This window comes from Anabrus simplex, chromosome 1, assembly GCF_040414725.1.
Source record: "Anabrus simplex isolate iqAnaSimp1 chromosome 1, ASM4041472v1, whole genome shotgun sequence".
NCBI lineage: Eukaryota > Metazoa > Arthropoda > Insecta > Orthoptera > Tettigoniidae > Anabrus > Anabrus simplex.
In genome coordinates this window covers 354,667,093-354,674,643 of record NC_090265.1, presented here as the reverse complement: position 1 = coordinate 354,674,643, position 7,551 = coordinate 354,667,093, and positions in this window count along the sequence as shown.

Here is a 7,551-nt window from a genome sequence, read left to right as displayed (position 1 = left end):
ATGTCTCTTAGCGCTATCCGAGAAACATCACTGGGAGGACCCCATACGTTGTTTGCGATATGAGGTGCGCGTTGGAAAATGTTGATGAAAATAGCAGGCCACGATTCCTACCGCAATGCACAATCGAGGTCGGGAGTTTCTGCTATAACGCCAGGCTCACTTGCCTACTCCCATTCACAATGGACATGTGGAGTTTTCATCATAAAGACGGCCCCTTTTCTTAATACCAGTCAGAATCGAATTGGGGTTTCTTTTTTCATAATTGAGAAATGCAGCTCTATCTTAAGCTAAAAACAAAGTGGATATATTGCACAAATGAAATGTGTCTCGCTAAATTGTGATGATATGAGTTACGGATATAAGAAAGTGGTAACAGAGGAGAAATTTAAGCCCAGGGATTCTTAGATAAGAAGATGTCTTACGGCGTTACTACTTAAGCCTAAAGAGGCAAGGCAGAGACAAGAAAATAAATCAGAAAACGGAAGTAGAAAAGAAATACAGTAAAAATTACAGCAAATCTCAGAAAAACATTACGGTATGAAATAATGGGTTTCATTCCGCAGTACTGTTGAAATGTTAACAACCGCACTTAGAGTTATTCGAAGACGATTGTAACTTCCAACGGTATTCCGCAAATATCCCGCAGAATGGCAGCTTGACGTCTCTTTCTCCTTCTACCCAACGAACAAGCACGAGTTTACAGGTATAATGACGAAAATGTCATTTCGATACTTCCCTGCCGGCTAACAACCAGAACCGTACTGATGATAGCAGGTAGGCTGGTCGTGGGTCTGCGTAGGTGTCCGTCACTCACTGCAGAGTATAAAACCCACAGAAAATATGAATTTTCTCTCTCATTTGAGAAAGTTGTTTAAAATGAAGCGGCGTTTCTCATACTGTATATAGATTTGACAGTAAATCAATAGTATGAGAGAAAATTGGATAAAACATGTATTTGTCTTCGTAGAAACTCCAGTCTATTCAGCGATTTTTAAATTATATGCATATCTAATCCTGCCCCTGGATGAGTAGGTTTGGTCGAGATCTATCCAGTCGTTTTGTCGTGAGGGTTGAACAGCCAGACATGAAAGCTAAAGCCCACTGATATAGTTTAGAGTTGACCTGAAACAGATAAATATCTGAAAAATTGACAAAATAAACGAAATTGCAGACAGCGGACCCCCTACAATTTTATTTATATAGATAAGCATGGGCATGTTTATAAATGCAGGTCTTCATGTCGAGATGTACTGCTTTCCAAAGATACGCCATATTGACAAATGGATTGCGCAATCAGGCACCACGTTTAGTGTTCTACCCGGTTGATCCTATGAAATTTTCTCGTATCTCCTATAATTATGGGTTAGATTGAGATAGAAACATTGAAATGGGTGAAATTTGGCTATAGTTTTCACACATTGCTTTGTTTTTCGGATATTCACGTGAATCATAAAATTTGGCTAGCGGATTTTCAGTGTGCGTCTCGAATTTTATGATTCTATTTTTCTTATAACTGTGTCAAACTCTAAAATATACCTGTAAAATGTACAAAACTAACCCAAAATCGAGAAATGCAGCTCTATCTAACGTATAAGGGATTTAGATACGACAAAAAGTCATAGGACCAAAGTTGTAGATCTCTCCAAATTGAACTGCGATTGTGCTATCTGTTTTGTCATACGACTTATCGTTTAGCCACCACTTACGCCGAAACGAATATCTGCACCGTCATCCATATTTCGATATTTCTTGGGGCGAAAAGGTTACACAATTGAACATCTTGGAACTTTTACACAAATAAAAGGGAGTCCAGTTTCCGAGATTAGCACTTGTATACATACGGATAAATTAAGGAAGAAAGTAACAGAGTTTAGAAAGTTGACATTAACTGAAGGTAAGATGATATCTGAGGACGGCCGGATAAGACAAATATGTAAATACCAAGTGAATTTATTGTAAATATGAAATGTCCTTCAGTAAATAAATAATGGCGTATGGCCATCGGAGAGGCCTGGTGCAGGTCTATTTCTAGTAGACGGCCTATTAGGTGACCTGCATGTCTGTGAAGATGAGGGCCCTACCTAGGATGATTTCTAGTGTTGAATACGCCACACACACTCAGCCCCCGAGCCACTGGAATTAACTAATTAAGGTTAAAATCTCCGACCCAGCAGGGAATCGAGCCCGGACCCTCTGAACCGAAGGCTAGTACGCTGACAATTCAACCAACGAGTCGGACTGCCCTTCAGTATATTGTAATGATATGAGTTACGGATTTAAGAAAGCGGTTGCAGAGAAAAAATTTAGGTCCAAGGATTTTCAGATAAGAAAATGACTTATGGTGTTACTACTTAAGCCTGAAGAGACAAGGCTGAGGCAAGAAATATAAGGAGAGAACGGAACTAGAAGAGAAATACAATAAAATTTATATGAAATGCCGTAAAACAACGCAAGGTGCGAAATAATGGCCTACAGTCCGTAGTAATGCTGAATTATGAACAGGATCCCTTAGTGCTATTCGAAGACGATTGTAACCTCCAACGGAATTCCGCAAATATCCCGTAGAATGGCAGCCTGGCATCTCTCTCGCCTTCTACTCAAGTATCAACCACGATTTTATAGGAATAATGACGAAAATGCCATGAATTTATTTCCCTGCTGGCGAGCAGCCAGAGATGCTGCCATGGTAACCGGTACTTTCGTTGTCGGTCAAGCAGTGCAGAACATGAAATCCACAGAAAGTATGAATTTTCTCCCTCATTTGAAGAGTAAGCAAAATTATCTGCATAATAAAATTTGTTTACAATGAAAAGAACTTACACACTTGGTCTTAGGAATTTACAGAAAATCAAATAGTATAAGAGAAGATTGAAAATCCTGTTCTGGTTTTCACAGAACTCTGCTGTTTTTAAATTATGTGCATATGTAAACCTAACCCTGGATGAGTACACTCTAAATATAAAGTTTGGTCGAGATCTATCCAGCCGTTTCGCCGTAATGGTGGAACAGCCGGACAAACAGACACGAAAGCTAAAAACTACTGATACGGTCTTGTGTTGAACTAATTGACAAAATAAACGAAATTACATACAGCGGAACCCCTTGAACTTGAAATAGATGCCTAAATCAGATCTACCTGTTTGAAAATCATACTTCTGGAGCTTATATACGACGGTTGATTCCGAAGTCATGACAACGATTTATGAAATGAAATGAAATGGCGTATGGTCTTTAGTGCCGGGATGTGTCCGAGGACTTCGGCTCACCAGGTGCAGGTCTTTTGATCTGATTCCCGTAGGCGACCTGCGCGTCGTGATAAGGATGAAACGATGATGAAGACAACACATGCACCCAGTCCCCGTGCCAAGGGAATTAACCAATTATGGTTAAAATTCCTAACCCTGCCGGGAATCAAACGCGGGGCCGCTGTGAGCAAAGTCCAGCACGCTAACCATTTATTTATATATATATCGTCCGTAGTCCGCGTCTGTGGTGTAGTGGTTAGTGTGATTAGCTGCCACCCCCGAAGGCCCGGGTTTGATTCCCGGCTCTGCCACGAAATTTGAAAAGTAGTACGAGGGCTGGAACGGGGTCCACTCAGCCTCGGGAGGTCAACTGAGTAGAGGTGGGTTCGATTACCACCTCAGCCATCCTGGAGGTGGTTTTCCGTGGTTTCCCACTTCTCCTCCAGGCAAATGCCGGGATGGTACCTAACTTAAGGCCACGGCCGCTTCCTTCCCTCCTCCTAGACCATCCCTTCCAATCTTTCCATCCCCCACCAAGGCTCCTGTTCATATTAGCAGGTGCGGCCGCCTGGGCGAGTTACTGGTCATTCTCCCCAGTTGTATCCCCTGACCTAGAGTCTGAAGCTCCAGGACACTGCCCTTGAGGCGGTTGAGGTGGGATCCCTCGCTGAGTCCGAGGGAAAAACAGACCCTGGAGGGTAAACAGATTAATAATAATAAGAAGAAGAAAATATCGTCGGTATAGAAACAACAGAACTAGGCAACCATCCTCTATTAACACTAATCAGAGGGGAAAAAATGCTCTTCCCATCAATTACTATCCTTGAGACTTGTCACGCCTTCCAGCCTCATATCGATGTGCTGTCCGCCAGAAGTGTTCGTTGTGTTCATTTTCTATGCGAAAGTGTAAAAGAAAATGAACCATAAATAAAGTGTACTGTAGGAGTACGTAAATACGTCACCCATACGTAATTTCCCACCGGAGTCTACTGTACAGTAAGGTTCATTTTCATTTACAGTCTTGCATAGGAAAATGAAACGCAACGAAAATTGTTCTGACAGACTGCGTATCCATATGTAGCTGGGGGGCGTGACCAGTCTTAAAGAAAATAATGGATAGGAAGTGTACTCTGATATACAAGGTTTCATTTCTTCAACGATGCTATCTAAAAGCATGTTACCTGAACTTCCCAATGTTGCCAGCAGATGGGGTATGGGCGCATCATTCTGCCCGTGATCACCCACACTTTGTCGGCTGGTGGTGATGGTGGTGGTGGTGGTGGTGGTGGTGGTGGTGGTGGTGGTGGTGGTGGTGGTGGTGGTGGTGGTGGTGGTGGTGGTGGTGGTGATGGTGATTATAGTTTCAAGAGGAAGTGCAACTAGGTAACCATCCTCTATTGACAGTGACCTGAGGGGAAAATGGAAGGGACCCGACACTTTCAAAATGAGGGTATCAGCCAAAGAAAGACAAGGGTCACAAAGGCGTGAAAATGAAAATTTCCCTAGGCCTCGAATGCTCTAATACCATCGGGGTAGGAAAATAATAATAGTTGACCAAGGGACGTCGGATAGGATGTATGAAAGTGAGGAGCCTTGCACAAGTAAGTGGAAGCAATGCCAGGACTCAGCTAAGGGCACCGTGGTCGTCAAATCATACTCCAAAGCTAAGAGCCCCTGTGACCCTTTTAGTCGCCTCTTACGACAGGCAGGGGATAACGTGGGTGTTATTATACAACAAGGAGTAATGGAAGTAGCCAAATTCGTGCAGCATTCTAGTCCGTGTAACTTCGATCTTATTCCCAAAGTGAAGTAGCCATTGCGTGGGAACCCTCTGTAGGTGGGGACGGTAGACTAAACGGGCCCCAGGGGTTCTTAAATTTGAACCGTGGGTTGGCGACCATGGGGCCCTTAGCGGAGTCCTGGCATTTCTTCCACCTACTTGTGCCATGGCATTTTTGCCATCTTAATCGAGCCCCGTTCTTTAACTCGTGTTCTTTTCCGACCCCGATTGTACTAGAGCATTCGAGGCCTTCACGCCCTTCTTGCTCATGTCTTTCTTTAACCGATACTTTCATTTTACGAAGTGCTGGATCCCTTTCATTTTTTCCCCTCTGATTAGCGTTAATAGAGGATGGTTGCCCAGTTGTATTTCCTCCTAAAACAAGAATCACCACCACCATCACCACATTGTGTGGGAAGCGCTTGGCGAACAAATAAGGCGTACGAGCATTTTGACTCCAGGTAACGCATATTAACGAATGACATGCAGCCGATGGTAATTTCCATCTTCCTCATCGATGGCAACGAACCGTAGACAGCCTACTTTGAAGGATGCCATACGGCTTCTACTATACGATAAGTACAAATTATTGTGTACAGGTTGTGCGAGAATAAAACAAATAAAACAATCATTTCAAAATGCCAAGATTGTCCTTGTATATTACCAGAGATTCCTGCATCCCTACACTATCTGGTATTGCCTTTAAAATGTCCTTGTCGTACACTTTTAAGTGAACTTAGCGAACTTCCTATGTTATAGATTTCTCATAAAGATCATCCTTTGTAAATTGGGAAATATTAACATACAATATTCAAAATACGGCACTACAACTCCACTTAAAAATCAACCAACCACTACTGATCTGCATTTAGGGTAGTCGCCCAGATGGCAGAGTCCCTATATGTTGTTTTCCTACCTTTTTCTTAAAAGATTGCAAAGAAATTGGAAAATTATTGAACAACTCACTTGGTAAATTATTCCAAACCCTAACTTCCCTTCCTATAAATGAATATTTACCCCAATTTGTCCTCTTGAATTCCAACTCTTATCTTCATATAGTGATCTTTCCTACTTTGAAAACACCACCCAAACTTATTCGTCTACTAATGTAATTCCACGCCATCTCTCCACTGACAAGTCGGAACAAACCACGTAGTCGAGCGATTCGTCTCCTTTCTACCAAGTATTCCCAGCCCAAACTTGGCAAAACTTTTGTAACGCTACTCTTTTGTCGGAAATCACTCAGAACAAATCGAGCTGCTTTTCTTTGGATTTTTCCAGTTCTTGAATCAAGTAATCCTGGTGAGGGTCCCATACACTTGATCCGCACTCTAGCTGGGGTATTACCAGAGACTTATATGCGCTTTCCTTTAAATCCTTACTGCAACCCGCCATACCTGAAAATTCATATACAGTAGTGGATTTAAATTGTTGTTGATTTATGGAATGTAGAGTACAGTTGCTATATTATCCTCCTATTCTATCACCACGGAAATCGTCATCTTATGACAACAACTTTACACTACTTACAGCGCTGTATATAATCTAAAGAGATATTTCCTGTAATTTGATCTTGTAAATCAATCTACGTACATTCGAGAGCATACATTTTTCCTTTCTCTTTGTCTGGCAGGGAACGAAAATCTTTGAAATAAAATTGTAAAATAACCATACTACCAGATGGTCTTATGGTTAAATTATGTAGATGCCGGTTCTACTTTCTAACTTGATCATTACTAAAGCCCGGATTTTTCTGCAGTAACAGGTTAGATTGCAAACTAATTTGGTTGGTAGGAAGTGTCGGCCACCCGCTCTTCCATAATGTAGTAAGAGTAACATAAATTATAGGAGTTCTGATGGGCCGTGCCCCTAATGCTTATGCAAACCCCATCATGCTACTCACTTCAGTTTGCATTCTAACCTGTTAATGCATCAAAATCCGGGCTCTAATCATTATCAATCACACACTTTCGAAAAGGACCTAGGTAGGTGACCATTGATGGGCGCTTGAGGATCAGTCCTAATAAGACGGTTCAATTACACGGAGATCGCTTCATAAGTCATGGCAATCGTGTTATATATTCCGAACACGTGGGAGTACAGCAAGATCAGTACATACTGTATGTTTGAAAACCTGTGTCACACTCCGCTGATGGTATCAGTGTACATTAGTGGCTAGTTAACGATGCAGTACTGTCAACCGCACCCCAGAATTGATGTAAGTAGAGCTGATCGGCACTCATATGTAAAATTGTACTTCGCTGTGGTAGAATGTCAATTCAGTGTCATGCGAAGCGAAGGGAAAGCGTTGGATGATAATCTTCGGCATATCAAGCTATTGAGGGCTTCAAACGTAGATTCGTAACAACTCTTAAACTGCCCCGGAGTTGACGTCACGTGTTCACTCATACACAGATATCAACGGCCATTATCGTAACGTGCTTACAATTTGGAGCTACAGTAGTATTCCAGATGTATATACAGTAGTGGATTCAAATTGCTGGTAATTTATTGGAAGGTATAGTA